This window comes from Chenopodium album, chromosome 19 (genome assembly GCF_948465745.1).
Source record: "Chenopodium album chromosome 19, dcCheAlbu1.1, whole genome shotgun sequence".
NCBI classification, from domain to species: domain Eukaryota; kingdom Viridiplantae; phylum Streptophyta; class Magnoliopsida; order Caryophyllales; family Amaranthaceae; genus Chenopodium; species Chenopodium album.
In genome coordinates this window covers 13,840,426-13,863,510 of record NC_137852.1, presented here as the reverse complement: position 1 = coordinate 13,863,510, position 23,085 = coordinate 13,840,426, and the positions used below count along the sequence as shown (strand labels likewise).

Below are 23,085 nucleotides of genomic sequence, written 5' to 3'. Positions count from 1 at the left end.
TAGTTGGTGGTGCATCAGCAGGGGGTGGGGGTGGTGGTTGGGGCTGGAGAAGGGTGGTTGGCTGGTTGCCTTATTTATTCTTTTCTTTTTAAATTTTTTTCTATTTTTTTTTTAAAAAAAATGTTACCACTCACATGCCTACACGTGTCAAGCAACCTATAATAACAGGTTGTTGACTTTTGTTGACCGGTTTGAGACTATTAGAAGAAAACAGAGGTAAAAATTGGAATTATTGTAGAATAATCAAAGTTAGAATTATTAAATTGTATTTTTTCAAGATAAAAATCTTAGTTATTTCCGTGCAACCACGGGGTCTATGCTATTCATGCGATAAAAACACAAAAATAGGACAGAGGATTTCTACTGCCCATTTCTAGACAAGGACGAGCATGTCACTAAACATTATCCTTTGAATATTCCAAAATCCCCATTGTTCTTTAGTAGAGTACGTCAAATTCATAAATTATATAGGTAAGTCATTTTTCTACACTACAAAACTTTGAGTCATTTCTTCACTCCCACCTAAACTTATAAATAGATGAACCTAAAAACTGTCCACCAAATGAATAAATAGTGTTGTCAAGGATTTTATATAATAAAAGACAAGAATTGACAACTCTTATCAAAAACCCCATTTAACTTTCAATCCGTTGCTTACTAACACATGTTGAACAAATGAACTTTTATTAGTACATTTCTAGGTTTTCTTAAAAAAAATAAAGAGCTTTTAATGTTTCACAAAATGTGGTTTTTGGTTGGGGGATTATTTATGAAATTATTGTTGTTGATTGGAGTTAGAATGTTAGATATGAGAAGGGATATTGTACACTCATTTTCACAATTCAATTAGCCATCTTTCTCATTTATTGCCCTAATTTATTGCAGTAGGTAGCAGGTTAATTTATTTTATTTAAAAAAATAAAAAATAAAAAAATAAAAAATAAAAAAACATCTTTAGTTCTTGGCATATGGTTAACAACATTACAACAGCAAACATAACATTTGGTAGACATTAAATATGACTAGATCATGGTACAATTAAAGGGTTGGCAACTAATATAGAGGTACAAACTGCAATGATTTTTACAGTGTATAATCACTCAATCACAGCCCAAAAATCTGGCCAAGAAAGTTTTGACAATTCATCACAAGTTTATGCTCTGAAAGGTCTGTTGCCTAAAAATTATAGCAGAAAAAAACATGAATTAGATTCAGTATAAGAGATCCGGAATCGAAACTTCTGGCAAAATCGCCTGCAGATGCATGTCCTTATTATACAGCCTGAAATGAAAAACACATTTAACAGTTTTTAGTAGCCAAATCTCTGGTGAATCAGATAAAGGGATTTACAGATAAACATGCACATTCAGCATGTAGCTCTTGCCAGATCTTCTAGAAAACGCACACAAAGACGCAAACCTTCACGTGTCATTTTAAATTATATACTACTTGTATATGATTAGGATAATCCTTGAATAAAACGACATACAACCACCTACTAACCTATAGTACATCATCAATTTAAGTAAACAGCTTCTATAACAGGAAGTTTTATCTTTCTTGTTGAATTAAGGATGGACCGTTGGGGAGCGGGGTGTTCATCAGTCACCAGAATGAGTCTCTTAGTCCATATGCATACAACAGGACTAGGTACTTCCGAAACAAATCTATCAAACGTTGTGACTGTCCCACTTGCTTAAAATTCATACGTATTTGATTACGATTATAGAAGCCTACAAAATATAGTGCACTTATTTGGAATACCCAGGGTGACATAAGAAGGAATAACATGAGCAACCTTTCGAAAATTCCATTTCATGTTGTGGCTAAAGGAGTAAGAACAATAGATATATCAGGAAATAAACTTACCAAATATAAGTTGATTTATGCTTCCTTGGTTGGCTGCTAAACTGCAATAGGCGGTACAAGGATACGATCTTAAATTAGTAAAAATTTAAAATCTCATCACAAACTGTTGTCACAAACGCTACTCAGTATTAGCAGCAGAAGAAACATAACTCAAATCTTAGAACAACCAATTAGAATAGTTCAGTTTTGAGAGGGCATTTTTTTACTACAGTTACTGCCATGATCTATGTGATGACAGTTCTGACAGTAAATAAATACCTGCGTCTGTAATAAAATCACTGCAGGGGACCAAGTCAATTTCACAAGTGGCACATTCATTTGAGAGCAAAATAATCAGGAAAATTAAGTTATACGAAGTATGTAGTGACTGACAAAAAAATGAAAATAAATAAATAAATATAAATATTTGCAGATACCCAGCAATTTGAATTTATGCCAATCCCATAGCAAGAAATAATTCGAACACTCATGATTACCTCGGTTCTCGGGTTCTCGTAGCAATCAATATAATTTTATTTTGTTTCCAATTACTTCTGCAATGCCCTATAGAGAATCCTGAATCACAAATATAACCTGTCAAAGATCAGAAATTTGTCTAAACAATGTGTTGATCCACTGATAATGTAAATAACAGATATATGTCAGATACCCAGATTCTAAAATTACAAGAAAAAGGGAAAGGAAAACTTAAAGGGGTATGGAGATTAAGTTTATCAATCTAAGGTTAGAGTTAATATAAAGTGGCCCACTGACTTTACCAACTGTATAAATCTTATAGAAGAACAAAGAGTTGTTGAAAACCTTTTTTTTTTTTTACTGCTTAAAAAGGGAGCAAAAGAAAATAAACAGCCTGGACCTGTAAAAATAAAAATAAGGGTGATTGTAGGTTGTAGTTGTTATTAATGCTTCCATTATCTTTTATGAGTCAAGCCCATGTCCTGAGTGATTGAGAGAGATACAGACAGATTGAAAGGGATAGGAAAGGCACTAAAAGTTTACCTAAACAAGATAAAATGTTTTTTTATGCTCACAAATTCTTATAAAGAGGCACTTAAAGGAACAACTTTCCTTGCAAAATAATATATCAAAAAAAACACCAGTAATTTTTTTTTTTTCCACTTATTTTCTCTCTATTTGTTTCCTCTCATGGAGCTTCTCACGGCACTCTATCTATTTCCCTTCTTGTACATCGCTTACCTTCTATGTAAGCGGGTAATTAATAAGAGGGATCAATGCTGTTACATGCTTCACTATGAGTGCTTTAAGCCTCCAGAAGATAGGAAGCTAAGCACTGAAAAGTGTGCCAGCATTGTATTCCGAAACAAGAGACTTCGTATAGAGGAATTTAGGTACCTCTTGAAAACTATAGTGAGTTCAGGCATTGGAGAGTCAACTTACTGTCCTAAAAATGTAATTGAAGGCAGAGAAGCAAGTCCTACTCTTACTGATGCCCTGGAAGAGATGGATGAAATCATCTTTGCAACACTCGATAAGCTATTCGATAGGTCAGGGATATCCCCAACAGATGTTGATATCCTTATTGTCAATGTCTCCTTGCTTGCTACAGTTCCTTCTCTCACATCCCGGGTTGTTAACCATTACAAAATGCGGCACGACATTAAGACATTTAACGTCACTGGGATGGGTTGTAGTGCAAGCCTCATTGCCATTGATATTGTCCAGCAACTTTTTAAAGTACACAAGAATGTGAACGCTATTGTCGTTAGCAGTGAATCCATGGGAACACACTGGTACACAGGCAGAGACCGATCCTTCATGCTCTCCAACTGTCTGTTCCGCACAGGGGGTTGCTCAATGCTCTTCTCAAACAACAGACATTTGAAACATCGGGCGATTATCAAGCTCAACTATTTGTTGAGAACCCACCTTGGAGCTGATGATGAGGCATACAATTGTTGCTTCCAAAAAGAAGATGACGAGGGGTACCCTGGATTTTGTCTCACCAGACATCTACCAAAGGCAGCTGCTCAAGCCTTCACTGAGAATCTTAAGGTGCTGGTGCCTAGGATTTTACCGTTACGGGAGCTGATTCGATATCTACTTATATCTAGTAGTTGGACAAAGGGTGACCTTGAAAAAGTTGGACAAGGATTAAATTTCAAGGCTGGTATTCAACACTTTTGCATACATCCAGGTGGCAGGGCTGTTATTGATGGTACAGGAAAAGGCTTGCAGCTCAGTGATTACGATTTGGAACCCGCTAGGATGGCACTTCACAGATGGGGGAATACCTCGGCCGCTGGCTTTTGGTATGTTCTGGGTTACATGGAGGCTAAAAAGAGACTCAAGAAAGGAGATAAGATTCTCATGATCAGCTTTGGGGCAGGGTTTAAGTGCAATAATTGTTTGTGGGAGGTGATGCAAGATTTAAAAGATAGGAACGCTTGGGATGACTGCATAGATGAATACCCAGTGAAAACCATAGTAAATCCTTTTATGGAAAGGTACAGTTGGATCAATGACGAAACATTGAGCTTCGTTAGACTGGAATAGACAGGCAAGAACACCACCAATACTGTTAGCATATTTGTTTAATGTATGTTGTTCTTAATCTTGAATTTTATTTGTGTTTTCTTTTTATTATAAAAGTTTAGGTTTCCAGCATAATTGCTGATTATAGGGCCATATTATTCTGGTTATAGGTCCATGTAATTCTTACACCAATCTGATTGATCTAAAATCACCCCTCCCCACAAAAACAGAAAAAAGAGAATAATGTTATTTTCTTGGTTTTATAATTAGAGTGGGTACCTCAATTTTTTTGTAAGTATTTTCTGGAAAAATCCCTTATCACCATGTTATATTCGTAATGAGCACCACCCAATTAGCAAACACGACTCTCTGGAGCCTCATCCGCTAACAGTAGACTGAATATATTCATAACGAACTCTACTATCAGACTCTGGCTTAGGATGGTGATTATAAGGGAGAAACATGTCTAGTAGAAAATTAAATGTCACTTAAAAGATTGGGTAACATGATAAAACACTTCCAAGTATGGGTGATATTGTAATAGGTACTAAAACTACTCCCCTACCCCTCTGTTTTTTTCCCTCCTGAAACCACCATCTCTGGTTCACCAACCCTTAATTTAGTCCCTTGTATGCATTGCTACGGATCTAATAACCCTTACCCCTCAAATGCAACTACACCAGCGGGGTCACCTCTTGTTTGGCCGGTGAATATTATGAAATTTTAATTTACTTCCTTATATTAGAAAAAACATACAGACATACAGTTGCTTGCTAATTCATTACATAACCATAACAAACATTCTTCAAGGATTCAAGCTTGCACACAATCTTATGAAAATCAATGGAACATTAACTATCCTTAAATTGGTTTAATAAAAATAAATCAGTTTCCAACTAAACATGACATAATTATTAAAATCAAACTGTTCACATCACATATGAAGCAAGTCTTTGTCTATAACCACGAAAAGCGACGGTCTGGATATTAAGAGATTAGGTGTAATTAAACAACTCATTAAGCAACTTATTCCTAGAATATACATAACTTACTTAAACATAACTTGGAAATACAGCTTTCATCAAAACAGTCTTTAATGCTTGACCAGTCAGTAAGTGAATTGAATAAATGGCTCCAATTCTAACTTTCTCAACCAAATCAATATCATCCCTCCGTTTCATAGAGGAGAAAGAAGGCACATTACTGTGGTAGGCCAGAGTGCTACTAGTACCACAAGAGCTTCTGAAAGCAGAACTTAATTCAGTCATCAGAAGTCCACAACCTTCAGAGAGTAGTTAAAAGGTTTGCTATAGAAAATGAAAATCTCTACAACTTCCTAGCATGGCAATTGCAACTTATCCCGACTTAAGGCCACTGCAACTAAATTTAATATAGACTGAAGTATTTGGAGACACTATAGTCATCACACCTTCCTCACAGGGATATTGCAACTAATCTTGTATCTGTTGACTCAAAACATTATTTGTATTGAAGTTCCTTCCAGTAATATGTCGAATATTCTGTTGGCAACGTATTTTGGTTCTTCCAGGTCCTTTCATTTTATTGCCTTTACTTATGATACTGTTAGCATTATTATTGTGCATGAATCCACAACACAAGGTAATAGAGATTTCAGAAGGAATAGAATATCCCTTCTACATTTTAACTTGACTTAAATGCACAAGTTTTCTTCTATTTCTTGTTCGAGATAGACTCTCCTTGACATGTTCTCCTCAACAAATAAGTGATTAACTCAAATGCTCTTCGTCTCTGGCCTACAACCAAATATATATCTATTCAATTCCCAGACCTTCTCTCTTTTAGGGTCCCAACCCAGGACATACATCTTTAAAACAAGCATCGATGTCTAAAATGCAGTTATCAATAGCAACCTATAATCATTACTCAAATAGCTACGTAAATTTCAGATGATTGGCAAATGAATAAAAAAAAAACTAGGATAGCAATTCATTCACCTCACTGCATCGCCAGATCTTAATCTAAGAATCATGAGCACACTAAAAACTTTAACTGAATCTTTTACAGAACGATATCATAACTGTCCCATAAGTTGTCACTTTCTCAAAGCAAAACTATAGACGAGGGACTAACTTTGATTAATCCATAAAAGAGGTATGACCACTCAAAGCATGGGTTATAAACTCAACTGGGGTAGTGAGAGACTGATAGCCACTTTCATGGGCAATGCAGGTGTGGTTTGCAGCTGTTGCAGCCTTGTGTCTTTGTCGTAGTAAGATCAAAATCCTTTATGATACGGTTGTGATGCAGTAATGTTGCTTAAATTTATCATCATGACCATGGTATAAGATTTTGACCGAATCACCACATTGCATAGGGTTTTGAGGTTACCACGACCAAAATATTAAGCCGCAACAGTCACGTACTGCCCGCGTTGCCCACGAAAGTGGTTCTTGAGTCTCGACCATTACGGCTATCACGTCCATATACAAGATTTAAAACCATGCCATGGCCTAAAGTGTGAGATTGTGATCACAAAGCATGAGAGACAGAATTTTCACCCGACAAAAAATAAGAATGGTGAATCATTTAGAATACCTAAAAAAAAAATGACCATAATCCCCTGTTGCCAACAGAGATCCTTTACTCCCTTCAATTATCCAAGAATTCACTGATGCTAGAGTGCTGCTGTGACAGACAAGTAATGGAGGAGGGTCCAAAAGGCAATTTATGATTATACGTTCTGCATGTGCATAATGGAAAGTTTTAATTTCGCAGGACCAGAAAGGACAGAAGGTGGATATTCAGTAATAAGTAACCTCTTACAAGTTACAACTTTCTCTTCTACAACCACTTCTCCTAAGTCCTTTACTCCTTACTAGTGAAACATGAAAAGTAAAAACAATACTTTATCTGCCACAAACTAAATCCTCAGATCTGCCATGTACCACAATTTACAAAAGAATATTGTGGGTCTTCATAAACATCCGCCCTATGAATTTCAAAAACATATTTGTGGGTCTTCATAAACATCCACATCCTCTTTGATCTTTATATGATCAATTTGATCGTTCTCCCCAATTCTTCTTAGTTTGACCTCTAACCTATTAGAATTTATCACCACTACACTATTCCAGCTCATCAAGGCAACCAGATGCCTCCTCTTAGCTGTTACTTCTTTTATCTACAATCTTGTTAAGGTGTTCCTCCTAACAAAATAATTTCCAATTATTTGTCCATTGGCTAGGATCTGTGATACCTAATCCGTAATGTGCTTTAATACATGGAACGAGTATGCGGAAGATAATTTGCTACCTAATTCTGTTTTTAAAGCCCAAAAGTGTTCCATCGTACCAGTACGAAATTCGCAGGGGGGGAGGGGGAGTTTAGGTAACTCTAGCTAGGACGATTGACACTACTTCCGTATAGCTTATACCCAAATAATTGAGTTAAAGGGCCCTCCTTACTTCATAGGAAACTCTTTGGTCTTGATGTATCCCTAGAAGATCTTAGTACGCCATTGAGATATGCACTAGTATCAAAAACAGTCTTAATAGAGAATAACATTAATCACTGTTCATCCCTTCAATTCTCTTGGTAAGCATATAATTATGTGATGACTACCACCAATAACACAGAATTAAAACAAAATCCTAACATATCAAATGACAAACACAGCTGTAACACAAATTTTGAGTCCTCCTTACATACATGTGAAATGTCAAATGTAATATACCCTGTCAGTATACAAAAACCAACTCAAGGCACAAACACATTCAGAAGGTAAAAAAAATTACTATAAACCTAGTTCCCCTAATATATGAGGTACAATATAAGGTGTGGGAGCTAGAGGCCGGTTACATACATAAATACATTGTGGCATTCTCCTCTATGGTGACCTCTACAGAATACACATTAGATGCAACGAAGTATATTCCTATATGATATCCACCCATTTGTCCAATATGAGCTAATGCCATGAATGTAGATCACTCTTTTAACCCAATCTCATACTCCCACTGTTTTTTTTTTAAGTGCAACACTTCCCATAATCAGCTGTCTTTTTTAAGTGCAACAATTCTAAAAATGGAAATCTTCTACACTTTTGTATCATCTCTCTCTCCAGTCTCCACCCATAGTCCCCACTCTACTTTTTTATTATTTCCTTTCTCTCACAACACTTTTAAATAAATTATTTACCCAGATTCTGTTTTCATAACTTTTAATTTTCCAACAACCTCACATATTATTTTAACAAGTTCAACTAAAACTCCAAAAACTACGTAAAGTCAACTTGTAGCCCAAAAAAGAAGGAATTACTAATTTTAGTCATCCAAATGTGCTACAATACTACCTTTACCTACTATATTAAAAAAGGGTCATGGGTCTTCTCTTCATAATTGTGAGAGATTACAAAGACTCTTTGGTTAATGTTCTTGAGAGGTGGGATGTACTTTAAGGGGTGTTGTATGTGTTACTAATAAGCTTTAATTGATATGTGTTCCCTGTAAACTCTCGTTTCCCACTATCTTCTATGTTCACATCTTATATATGTTCATCACACATGCACTAACACAGTGTATATGTAAATGTTGTGGTCAAAACTATTGCACGGGCTACATAGACAAAACCTTAATTTCCCTTGAAATCCCTAAATCACAAACAAGTAGCACAACAAGAGTTGTAAACAAAACCACCAAGGCAAGTCAATTCCGTTCTATCTTCTATGTAGTGTGTATCTTTCTGTTTACACATATTATTTCTTTTTATCTTTACTTTGATTCTTATCTCCTGTCATTAATTATTGTTTAAAAGGAGAGAGTACATGATACTGAGGATTTTCTCAAACATTAAGATGTGGGGAGTTAAAATATTTTCATATATAAGAGTAAAGAAGGAATGAGGTCAAGGAGGTATGAAGGGGAAATTAGGATCCCTGTTATCACGTCAAAAAGATCCAATCAAACATCCCTAGCATATTTTTTGCAGTGGTGAATTGTTATTATTACTTAATCAAGGCCTTCATGCTTTGAGTTTTAGAAATTGTTTTTGTCCCTTTCCTATCTTAATCAATAGGTGACAGCAATAGAGAAAAATCACAACTGCAACCATGGTCTCAGTAACTGCCATAGTTTGCAAAAGCAAGCACCTTGCAAAATTATACAAACTCTTACTGTGAACCACTAATATTAGGGTCACTCTGTTTAAATGTTGCCATATAAACATAAAGGTTGTTATATTAATTAAAAGGTCAATGTGTTAAAATAAAAGTCATTGTATTATAATAAGGGTCATAAGAGATAAATAATATTATATGTTTTATTAAAGTTTTAATACACTTCTGTCAAAAAAAAAAGTTTTAATACACTACTAATCAATCAATCAATCAATCAATCAATCAAAGCCTTAATCCCAAAAGTGGGGTCGGCTAACATGAACCAAATTTGATTATTCCGTGTAGTCATCAACATAAATCTTTGTCCTCCATCCCTTACGATCCAAAACTTCATCCTCACGTAAATCCATGCACTTCATATCCTTCCTCACTCCTTCCAACCAAGTCATCTTTGGTCTCCCTCTTCCTCGTTTAATCCCTCCATGGTCCCACTCTTCCACTCTTCGCACCGGTGCACCCTCGGGTCTCCGTCTTACATGTCCAAACCAACGCAGACGATTTTCCCTTAATTTATCTACAATGCCCGCCACACCTACTTTCTTGCGAATAACCTCATTTCTGATTCTATCTCTTAAAGTGTTTCCACACATCCACCTTAACATGCGCATTTCCGTAACCTCCATCTTTTTAATATGCTCTTTCTTAGAAGCCCAACATTCTGTACCATAGAGCAACACTGGTCTTATGGCAGTCCTGTAGAATTTTCCCTTCAACTTTAAGGGAATGCTGCGGTCGCATAGCACTCCCGTGGCCGCTCTCCATTTAAGCCACCCTGACTTAATCCTGTGGGTCACGTCTTGATCAATGTCACCATTCTTCTGGATGATCGACCCTAGGTACTTAAAACATTCACTCATGGTCAAATCCTTTCCATCCAAACTCACCACTTCATTGCTTGTCCCCCTCTGAGTGCCAAAACGACATACCAAATATTCAGTCTTACTCCGACTTAGCTTAAACCCTCTAGATTCCAACCTTTGCCTCCATTGCTCCAACTTGACATTAACCCCATCCTTAGTCTCATCCACCAAAACGATATCATCTGCGAACAGCATACACCATGGAACCTCATCTTGAATTGGTCTAGTTAATTCGTCTAGAACCGTTGCAAAAAGAAAAGGGCTTAATGCAGACCCTTGATGTAATCCGATTGTAATAGGGAAATCTTTTGTCAACCCTCCGCATGTCCTCACATTTGTTGACACATCCCGATACATATCCTTAACTAGGTCTACATACCTTCGTGGGATACCTTTCTTCAACATTGCCCACCAAAGTATCTCTCTTGGCACCTTGTCATATGCCTTCTCTAAATCAATAAAGACCATATGAAGATCTTTCTTCTTTACCCTATAAAACTCCATCATTTGTCTTATCAAATGGATTGCCTCCATAGTAGATCTCCCAGGCATAAAACCAAATTGGTTATCTGAAATGCTTGTGCATGCCCTCAACCTTTGTTCAATCACCCTTTCCCACAACTTCATAGTATGGCTCATAAGCTTAATTCCTCGATAGTTAGAACAATCTTGAGCGTCTCCTTTGTTTTTATAAACCGGGACCAAGGTGCTCTTCCTCCAATCTTGTGGGATCCTTGTAGCCGTCCATATCTTGTTGAAAAGGTTTGTTAACCAATCAATACCAATCTTACCCAAACACCTCCACACCTCTATCGGTACCCCATCAGGGCCAACCGCCTTCTTAGGTTTCATCTTCCTCAGTGCAATCTCCACCTCTACTCTCCTAATCCTTCGCACATACTCCATGTTGATTTCTTCATCACTCATAGAGGTATCTCCTATCACAACTCCATTACTTCCATTAAATAATTCATCGAAGTACCCCTTCCACCTGTCCTTGATGCCCTCCTCTTGCACTAGGACCATTTGGTTCTTATCTTTGACACACTTCACCATGCCAATATCCTTCCTTGCCTCTTGTCTTCTCTTTGCCATCTTATAAATGATCCTTTCTCCCTCCTTGGAATCAAGCTTTTCATAAACCTCCTGATATGCCTTTTCTTTTGCTTGGCGAACAGCTGCCTTTGCCTTACTCTTAGCCTCCTTATACGCTGCAAAGGTTTCATCACTCCTACATTTTCCTAAGGCTTGATAGCATTCCCTTTTTTGCTTAATTACTGCTTTCACCTCTTCATTCCACCACGAAGTATCTCTCTGTACCGAAGTTCTTCCCCTTACTTCCCCTAAGACCTCTTTGGCCACTCTTAGGAAACAGTTCTTCATTCGTAACCAGGTCATGTCCGGATCCACCTCTCCATCCCAATCCGCTTCTTCAATTACCTTTTCTGTAAAAACCTTAGCTTTTGCATCCCTTAGGGTCCACCATCTTATCCTTGGTTCTTCTTGTCTAACTTTTTTCTTCGCCTTCTCTTTCAGACGAATAGTCATTACCAATAGCCGGTGTTGGGTGACCACACTCTCCCCTGGGATAACCTTACAGTTTATGCAACTTTGTCTATCTATGCTCCTTGTGAGCAGGAAGTCTATTTGAGTTGCATTTGCTCCATTCCGAAAAGTTATCAAGTGTGAATCCCTCTTCTTAAACCAAGTATTAGCCAAAATTAAATCATATGATTGGGCAAAATCCATAATAGCTTCACCACCGGCGTCCCTCTGCCCATACCCAAAGCCTCCATGGACACTCTCATAGCCATCTCGGCTCGCCCCAACGTGCCCATTTAGATCCCCTCCAATATATAACTTCTCTGAGTGGTGGACACCCTGCACCACCTCGTCTAGGTCCTCCCAAAATTGTCGTTTCTCTTCTGCATCTAAACCCACTTGGGGAGCATAAGCACTGATAACATTCACAACCTCCTTGCCACATAGCAACTTCAGCCTTATCAACCTATCGTTCTTCCGATAGACCTCGATCACCTCTTTTGCCAACCTCTCATCGAGAACCACACCAACTCCGTTCCTAGCTCCACCATTCCTTGTTCTGTGGCTCGTTTCTTGCCCAACATACCATACCTTATACCCCAAAACCAAGCCTCGAGCTCCTTCTCCTGTCCATCTTGTCTCTTGGAGGCACATGATGTTCACGCGTCGTCTTTTCATTACTTCTACCAATTCTGCTGATTTTCCCGTAAGAGACCCCACATTCCAAGAACCAATCCGCAAACTAAATTCTTTTCTCCCACGCTCCCTCCTGATCCCAACTCCAAGTCCTTGATTATTTGACACCACAATTGGGCAATATGGCGCGTCGCTTCTGGGCGACGACCTAGCAACCCTTACATACTTATCACTGCACCCGGGTCTGGGAAGTGCAGCGCGTCGCTCAGTAGGGAACGCCCCAATGGCACGCCCTTGCTCATTTGACACCACACTCGGGCAATGTGGCGCGTCGCTTCTGGGCGACGACCTAGCAACCCTTGCATACTTATCACTACACCCGGGTCTAGGAAGTGCAGCGCGTCGCTGAGTAGGGAACGCCCCCACGAAAATATCTGTTTGGCTCATGTCATGGGATGTGACGAAGTTTTATACTGGCTGTCACTGGCCTACCGTAACCCTCCTCCTTTATCCAGGCTTGGGACTGGCAGCGGGAAACCCACTGGCGGAGTTTTTAATACACTACTAATCAATATGAATAATAAAGGTCATAATGTTTAAACTAGGGTTTTTTTGTTCAACATAACGTTGGTTGGTGCGTATGGACCACATGTCAACACAAGTTTATTCCCAGATGTTAGGTCAATAGCAGCATAATTTGAAATGTTGGAAGTTTTCAACTTAATTGTAAAAAACAAACAAAAAAGAAAAAAAAAAAGTTTTAAAGCATAAGTGATAGCATAGGCAAATTAGAACCTTCTCTTGTTATTTTGTGAAGACTTTACACGTTAAAGTACACATGTAAGATTTTATAAGTGAATTCAATAGTGTCAATCTGTGATAACATACTAGATATCAGTATATATTTAAACATGTTAAAAATTACTTTTCTAAAGAATATACCACAGAGATACCCATGAAAACTGACATCCCATGGGGAGTGAGTTCTCAGGTATCACACATAAAGGCCTTTGAGTAATTAATTCAGGTGAGGAATATTCAGGACCTCTCACAAAAAGGGTTAATCAAAGAGCTTTTGGCTTACCTCGTGACAGAATATTCAGCTTTTTTTTTATCAAAAGCAAGCTGAGAGCTTCTTTCTGCTGCTGCTATATATTAGTGACCAGAGTAACCAGAAACTTCATTTAATATGGTTGTAGGCTTGTAGCATTGCAGTTATGTGAAATGTCAGATCACATCTCCACTGCATAGAAACGGCAATACGAATGAAGCACAAATCCAACCAGCACCGCCCACTAAAAGAAGATAAATATATAAGCAATAAGAAACAAGGAAAATAAAAATCAAACTCCCAAGTGACACAACCTAGCTAAGAAAGAACATAAATATAGATACTAATACTATGCTTCATGCTTCTCAAAGGAATCATTCACGGTACAAATATGCATACCCCCTTGATTTAGATATAAAACCCTTGCAACCATAATGCGGACCTCATTAGTCTAGTAAGTCATTTTATAGTCGTTATCTCATCATCATGTTTTTACTATTACCTCAAATAAATGTGATTAAATCAAAACAAGTGGAGAAATGCTCAGTCGTTCATTTCACAATTTAAAATAAGTTTTATGAGTTCACATATGTTTAGGTAAGGTCAAACTAGTTTTAAGTACGAGTTTGGTGAAACTGAAAAAATACTAATCACAATGTTACTCATAATTTCAACTAGAGTGCTTAAGATACACGCCATGATTTGTCTAGTAATCCAGATAATACATTGTTCCCTTAGACAGCAGTTGCATAACCTTGTCACACTTCATGAAATCATCTCACAGAAAAAATTAGGCAAAATCAAAGATTGGCTTTTGAACAAAAATACTTTTAGACTCAAACTGTAATCATCTATAATCATTCGGCCTGATAAATTCCTGTTCTGTGGCCTTGCAGTAAATCTACAGCAATTCCTCAATCATTCACCTTCACACTAACTAGTCAGAGTAAAGAAAATTACTAGTTATGGAAGAAGTGTCATCTATATTATTTAAACTCAGCTCATTGAACATAATTAATGCTTTTTACATGTTATGATCCTCAACATATGTTTTGTAATCATCTCCCCTTAATAGCACAAATTCATTGGCATAGTCCAGCTCAGAAAACAATGACGTTGAAAAAATTAGACCCTTCAGAGTCCAAATAAATAAATTACTCAAAACTAAATCTTCTACCCCTTAAACAAACTCTAACAAAGATAATCAACTTGATCTATAAATTAGTCTCAAAGCCCCATTTAAAAGAAAATTACACTAGTTGCCCCTTTTCCAAATTGTCATTCACATGGGAAGCATTTATAAAATTCTTCCGCTAACCCACTTAATCCTAATCAAACTTACGTTGTTTTCCAGCAAATATTTACTCAGAGGACACTGAGGAACACCAATCCAAAAGACAACATATTGAATCTAAAAGGCAGAATATGACGTGTCTGTATTAAGTAGACTTGTTGTCACAAACAAAATAGCAGACGAAAGTCACAGACTGTCATTCGGAAAAAAGAGTCAAGAGCCAAAAGACAAAATCTATGAGGTGAGGCATAAATAAAAGTCAGCATGAAGGATCATCTTAAAGGTATTGTATTAACTCTGATACAAATTTCATAGAGGTTTTTGCTTTGCAAAATATGTAGTTAACTATGGTTTATAGATTTAATTTCTTAGTAATCAGTCAATGTATTTTTATTTCTTTTACTGTAATTTTATTAAATTGGCAGATAGCTATTCTAAGGTTTAGGGTAATCTCAAACCCATACCAAAAAAAAAATTTTATCAACAAGCAATGCCCTCAACTTTTGTAAATTACAAGCTGGATCTCTCAATACATAACTTCATCCTCTCCCTTATAGAGCATCAACTACCAAATGTTTAAAAAATCCTCAACGTGCTTTTCCAATATTTACAAAGTAGTAATTAGATAACTTAAAATGACTTATTGCTGAACAACTGTCTTTAGCTGACACTCTGCATAGCTGGTACCTATTTTTCATCCCAACTCGTCTACCTATTTAGATTTGTGAGTTGTGAATAAAACACTTCCCCATCAAGTTTATTAGCTTCAACTTGTCCAAGAGATCTTCCCCAAAATCATCTACTTCTCCTCTTCATAAATACTCCATCCAAAAATGGATTTCATACTTACCTTCAATAAGAAGTAAAAAAGAAAAAATTAAAAACACTTACCATTCAAGTAAATTTTCTGTTACTTTTGTTCTCTCACTCTCTCCCAATTCGTATACTTTCGCTAACATTTTCCCCCTATCTACTATTCTAAATCTTCAAGTGACACCCGAGTATGATATCATTCAAGTAAATTTTCTGTTACTTTTGTTCTCTCACTCTCTCCCAATTCGTATACTTTCGCTAACATTTTCCCCCTATCTACTATTCTAAATCTTCAAGTGACACCCGAGTATGATATCTATTTAAGGATAAAGGGAGTAATAAGACCTCAAAACTTGGCTTAGGGTTCTCCAGGCAGCCTCTTAAAAATTATCTAGTAAATCAACAATCACTTGTCATTGTGAGATCTTCCCATTCTCTGCAGTCTTCTCACCTTAGTATTGCCTAAAATCCTCCAACACAAACCTCTCCTTAACAGTTGCATATTCTTGGCCAATAGAGCTATTATAATCATCGGTATCCACACCTTCTGCCAGAATCCCATGCACCTTTTCCCACTTATACTACACCCACTTGCCTCACACAACCACCAAGCATTTCAGTTGCCTTTATGAGCCTCGGTGCATTCTCATGTGTAGCTTTTCAGGATAGTAGCTATCTACCAAAATATTAATTGGTTAAAAGCAGAGAGGCAGGTCTAGTTACTCATACTAAGAAGTTATTTCCTTACCATGTTATTAATGTAGGTTCTTAAGAAAATGGCTTCGCAATTAATGAAGTATTAACCAACTGAGGGTTCCATTAAAGGAGAAAAACCCAATTAGAGCCTTTAGATGTAGTTACGAATTCTTGTACTAAGATATAGGGACGACAACCCAGCTGACATGCTTAACATCCCTGCACCTGCCCATGGCATAGGTGCGGAATTCTAGACAGTGGACTGGGAATGGAAATGAAATGTAATATCCACCATATATGGTGATGGTGTACATACAACTAGCCAATACCCACTTAAAACAATCAAACAATTATCCATAATTTTCACTTTTTGAAGGACTTGTTATATGAAATATAGAGATACTTTTATTCAAAGTCCTAAGGCTAAATGCAGGCAAACTTAAGGGTGAGGATCTTGATTTTTACGCGATGATATGAACTTAAGTTCATACTAAATGGACTGCACATAAACCTGTGCCCTCCACATGAATCGTTAGCAGAAAATTCCGCCTCCCGGTCTTAACAAAATACTGATTTTATCTCTTAATTGATCAATATCTACTAATAATTCCTTACTCCCCTCATTCAACCTCAAAATAACAGTTCTACTGTACACTTTTTTACTCCCAAAACTGAACATCTTTTCTTTTGCATTCATGAGGTAAAATCTAAATTACAAATCAAAGAAAAAATCAAATCCTACTTGAGAAGAGTTTGTACACATATACTCCGTATCTGGATTCCTTCAATTTATTTAAGAATTATCAAACTTTCAGAAATAGCTCCACAAATAATTGTCAATAATATAAACATGGAAATGTCACAAGTATTTCAACTTGAAAACAAAATTGCTCAAAGAATATTAAAATCCACAACACCAACAAATAAAATCAAGCACTTTTACAAGAATTTGCAGCATTTCTATTTCAGAAATTACCAACATAAAACCACATTAATCCCCTCTTCATGAAGAAACGAACAAAACCCCATTTCATGCAATCAACTTATACAGCCAAAAATATAAAAAAAAAAAATTTAAAAATTAAAAAAAAAATTGGGAAATCAAATAAAATAAAATAAGGAAAATTGGAAGAAAATTGTACATACCCAGTTGCGAATTCAGCAAAATAAAATTCTTGGAAGTAATGTGGCCTATGTGGGCATTAAAATTCAAGGGTTTAAAGGGATTATAAGACATGAGTATTAAGTGCTCCTTAGTAGTTACTAGTAATGGCTTTGCAGATTGAGAAAGAGCAGTGAGTAGAATAGTAAATGAGCAAAGTTTTGTGTCGTGGCTCATGCATATGAACCCCTGAATTTGAACACATTCTAATGATTGCCAAATGCCAACCAAATTCTATTCTTGTGAATTGTTATTCAATATAGTGGGGTCGTGCTCTGATGTTGACCCATTTTGGCCTCAAATATGGTCCACCACCTCCTTCCTATCCAATTAGGGACATTAGAGGTGTCATACTCGACTTAATCTAAAATTAACCCATAAAATATTTGATTTATAATTCAATTCGTATGAACATAATAATTTAGCATACTCAAATACGGAGTATGAAATTAAATCACTCCTGACCCAACCTCAATGAACCCAAAAAAATACATTTTTTCTCTTTTTTATAAAATAATATCAAAGTAGTAGTAAAAGATAATATATGTGTTATACATACAATTTTTAATATTAAGATAAAGTTTGATTTGGTGGTTCGTTTTGTTTATACCGAATACATTGTAATAAATTGATTAGTCCATGAAAGTTGGCTTTTTTTTTAGCAAATGTAATCCAAATCCCCTCCGTATCTACTATTAATTTGTTTAAAGGCTGATTATATGACTTTATAATAAATTAATTAATTTGTATATATCGATAATTAGTGGATTACATAACCTAAGGGTCTGTTCTCATCAGATTAATTTCAGTTTATCTCTAATAAGTTCAGTTCAGTTTAGTTCAATTTGGTTCAGTTTATGTCTAATGATATTGCTAATGATATAAAGCCAAATTTCATACTTTTAAGCTTAGTTTACAACAATGACAATAATAATAATAATAATAATAATAATAATAATAACTTTCTTGCACCAATTCATCATTCATTCTACATAACAACCAAAGCATGTAACACAAATTGCTTTAGACAAACTTTTTAAAAAAAAATTTAAAAATAAAAAAAACGAGGAATATAAAAGAAATAAGTTACACATAAAGTTAGCAAAAGTTGATACATAATGGTAACAAAAGTTGATACAAACACACATAATAGAAAATTAGAAATACTTTAGACGAAATCATCCGATCATATTACAACACATATGTTGTAACCAAAATCCACAATGAAAGTCTGATCACAAACATAAAACCAACCATAAAGTCACACAATTCCAACCTAACATACTAGTTGTCATACATTAAGACATCTTCCCGGAGCAATGAAGTGAAAGAGGTGTCTTTAAAATCTTCCTCGAGCAATATTACTCTATGTTTTTAAAATGTTTTGGGGTTCCATGTTTTTAATATTTTTTTTTTCAGAAATATTTTAATTGTATAGTATTATAGGGAATATTTCAAGCATCCCAAACTTGAACCCCACTATAATCATACACTTAAGCATGATGGCGTCTAAAGGGAAAGAAACAAGAGCAAAAGAGTGAAAACACTTTTTTCTTGTTTCATGTTTTTGGTTTTTTGTTTTAAAAAAATGGGAAACTGAGAACAAAAAACGATGCCAAACAATTATTTTTAATTAAAGTTTAATCTTTAATTTCACATCCATTATAGAATAATTTATAATTTTTAATAGGGGTAAACATGGTCTTGTTTGGTGCTGTTTGAGTCTAAACCAAACCAAACCGCAAAATACGGTTTGGTCAATTTTCTAAACCAAACCAAACCATATTAGTATTGAAACCAAACCAAACCAAACCGTAATAATGCGGTTTGGTGCGGTTTATGATGAGACGACATTTTTTCCTAAAAAATTGTTTGTCAAATATTAATAAATTTATAATAAAGTTTAAATAATTAGCCCAAAGGGATTAAATTTTACTACAAAGTTTTAATAAAAATAACAAACCAGCTAATCAAGTGCTAAGTGCTAACACAATAAGAGCAATATGAGTTATATGACCTATTGAATTTTAAGTATTGATATTTGAGAATGAGTTTAGAGTATAGTAGTATACTGACCGTATAGTCTTCTAATGATTTTTCATGTTTTTTTTGTTTTTTTTAATTTTTTTTATAATATATCATAATTATTTTAATTTAATTAAAAACTATATGAATATTAAAATGCGGTTTACGGTTTGGTTTGGTTTATAATTTTCGAAAAACCAAACCAAACCGCAAACCAATATTTCCCCAAAAATAGAAACCAAACCATAATTTTCCAAATCGTAAACCAAACCAAACCGCTAAACCACACCAAATGCGGTTTGGTCTGGTTTGGTTACGGTCCAAACCAAACTATGTACATCCTTAATTTTTAATACTATCTTATACTCCCTCTATCCCAAAATAATTGACATAATCAAACTTTACACGCATGACGATGCACTAATTTGACCTTATTTTTATATCATTAGATATTAATGAAAATCATACTATTCCTTTTCTCGTTACTTGCAACAAAGGTATTATTTATTAGACATAGACCATTCCTTTGTTGCAAATAATAAGAAACGCAAATGAAATACCTACTCTATCAAACAACATAATTTAGGGCTTGTTCTCATACGTTGAAATTCAGTTCAGTTCAGTTCAGTTTATGTCTAATGATATTGCTAATGACATAAAGCCAAATTTCATTCTTTTAAGCTCTTATTACAAGGACAACGATAATAATAATAATAATAATAATAATAATAATAATAATAAGAATAATAATAATAATAATCAATAAATAATAATACTAATAATCAAAAAATAATAATACTAATAATCAAAAAATAATAATAATAATAATAATAAGGAAATTTTGTTTTTTACCACCTCACAAAAACACGAAAATCTCTTTTACCACCTCCCAAAAAAAAAGTATTACTTTACCACCTCATAAAAAACACGATTATAGGTTTTACCACCACTTAACTGATTCCGTTTAAGAATCCGTTAAGTGGGCCCATAAAGCCACGTGTCGTATTATTATTGGCCAAAAAAAATTAAAAAAAAGGAAAAAAAAAAAAAAAAAACCCTAAAACTACCCAGCCACCACCACGGCCCCACCACCACGCTAGGGGTGAGCATGGGACGGGTACCCGTACCATTAGTACTAACGGTTCGGGTACCCGATAACCAAAATCATTAAAAGTGATACCCATAACCGGAACCGATAAGTTCGGGTACCCGGACTTCGGGTACCCGGATTTTCGGATCGGTTATCGGGTACCCAACAAGATATCCAATAATGATAATTATACTTAATTACGTAGTTACTATGATATAATTTACAACTAATTAACAACAATACCATATGATCTTGACTAAATTATTAATAATATTACTAATCATTGATATAATAAAGTGATTATGAAGTAAATTGAAAATTTAGATTTATATTAATAGATTTAAGTAGAGACAACAAGCAAAAAAAAATGCTTATCGGATCGGATCGGGTAACCGTTAATTTTAAATGATACCCATAACCATACCCGATAACAAATTATCGGAACGGGTACCCAAACCGTTATGGTTATTGGATCGGGTACCCTAATTTTCGGAACGGTTACGGATCGGTTTTTCGGGTTTTCGGTTTTTTGGGTAGTTTTGCTCAGCCCTACACCACGCCACCACCCAACCCACGACTACCCCCCCGAACCTACCACCGGCGGCGCGGCTCCACCCCCTCCCTCTCCCAACCCACCTGAACGCCCCCTTCCCTCTCCCGCAACCGCAATCGACCCAAAAACCACCAACCCACAACCCTCAATGACCATGAATCCCCCCCAAAATAGCCACGATTCCGGACACAAATGGCCGAAATCGGCCGATTAAGGCCACTCAGCCTTAAAAACGGCCGATTTCGGCCATTTGCGGCCTAAATCGTGACCGTATTAGGGAAGGAAGGTTTTGGGTTTGGTGGTTTTTGGGGGTGTTACGGTTGCGGGAAAGGGAGGGGGAGGGTTTAGGTGGGTTGGGGCTGGTGGTGCGACGCTGGTGGTGGTTTCGGGGAGTGCTGTGGTGAGTTGGGGGGGAAGGCGGCGATGGCCGGGGGTGGTGCTATGGTGGTGGCTGGAGTAGTTTTAGGTTTTTTTTTGTTTTTTTTTTTTTTTAATTTCTCTTTTTTTTGAACAAATAAAATGCTGACACGTGTTACCGTGGGCCACACTTAACGGAATTTTTGGATGGAAACCGTTAAGTGCTGGTAAAACCTATATTCGTGTTTTTTATGAGGTGGTAAAGTAATACTTTTTTTTTGGGAGGTAGTAAAAGAGATTTTCGTGTTTTTGTGAGGTGGTTAAAAACAAAATTTCCTAATAATAATAATAATAACAACAACAACAATAATAATAATCAATAAATAATAATTATAATAATAATAATAAATAATAATAGTATATTTTTCTTAAATTTTTTAATATGTATATTTGTATATACACATATGTATAATAATAAATAATCAGTGAATAATCAAAGATCACTAATCTGTAGTTAAAAATCACTAATTAATAAGCTTAGTTCAGTTCAGTTCAGTTTAGTTCAGCTGAGTTCAATCAACGAGAACTGACCCTCAGTTATTGAATATTAGATTATTGATGGTTATTAATTATTCAAGAATTTATTTGGAATTATTAATTGCTTGAATGATTTATGTTTGTTTGATTAGATTATATGTGAAAGAGTCATCACCATGTTAAAATGTAAATCACGTAAAGTGAAAATGATACGCTTCAAAACTCTTGGAACATATATACCTTGAGTATGAACATAAGGGGGGGAGTTATGTGACTTTATATTTGATCATAACTTCGATAGGGATGCAGGATCCTGCACTATCCTTTTATATTATTATGTGTAGGGAAGGAGGTCACTTTCAATCATAGGTGCATATTCGATTAGTTCCCGAGTAGTTTGCTCTATAATTTGGGGCATGATTTTGGTTGAAAACCCATTCGATGCGCTATCCAAAATAATAATTGTAGTTTGCTCTAAAATTTGGGGCATGATTTTGGTTGAAAACCCATTTGATGCGCTATCCAAAATAATAATTAATTAATTAATATTAAGTCTAGTAAATCATATTGCTTGGTATCGTTCGTTGACTTGTTTGGATACATGGTAAGATAGTGTGGTTTCTTATATCGTGGTATATGGCCCATTATGGTGAGCAGTTAGACTGGATCGATAAAGGGTCTTGCAGGTAGTCAAGCATGGAAACATGTTGGGATGAGTGTTGTGATTTGCTTGCATCTACTTTACTTGGAGTAATGTTTATTTGATTATGGTTTGGTGTAGCTTTATTATTTAATTAATTACTGGTTTTCAAAAGTATACTTGGTTTGGTTGTAGGCCTTAAATGTTACAAATTGTATTTAATTTGGTTTTGAATTGAGTTTTTAATTACCTTGCATTTGAAATGTTAGATCGTTTTAATTGGTTTTGATTTAGTCAATCTGCTGAGTGATA

The 23,085-nt window shown here is 35.7% G+C and overlaps 1 long non-coding RNA gene and 1 pseudogene across 1 annotated transcript; one reads left to right on the top strand and one right to left on the bottom strand.

Annotated features, from left to right (window-relative positions):
• Positions 1-938: 938 nt before the first annotated feature.
• On the bottom strand, positions 939-17,752 carry LOC145595869 (uncharacterized). Its single transcript, XR_014103029.1, has 5 exons — positions 17,556-17,752; positions 13,640-13,850; positions 2,346-2,424; positions 1,870-1,910; positions 939-1,281 (listed from the first exon to the last, which is right to left on the bottom strand). It is a non-coding gene; the product is annotated as an uncharacterized LOC145595869 (long non-coding RNA).
• Positions 2,956-4,628, top strand: LOC145594741 (3-ketoacyl-CoA synthase 19 pseudogene; annotated as a pseudogene).
• Positions 17,753-23,085: the final 5,333 nt, after the last annotated feature.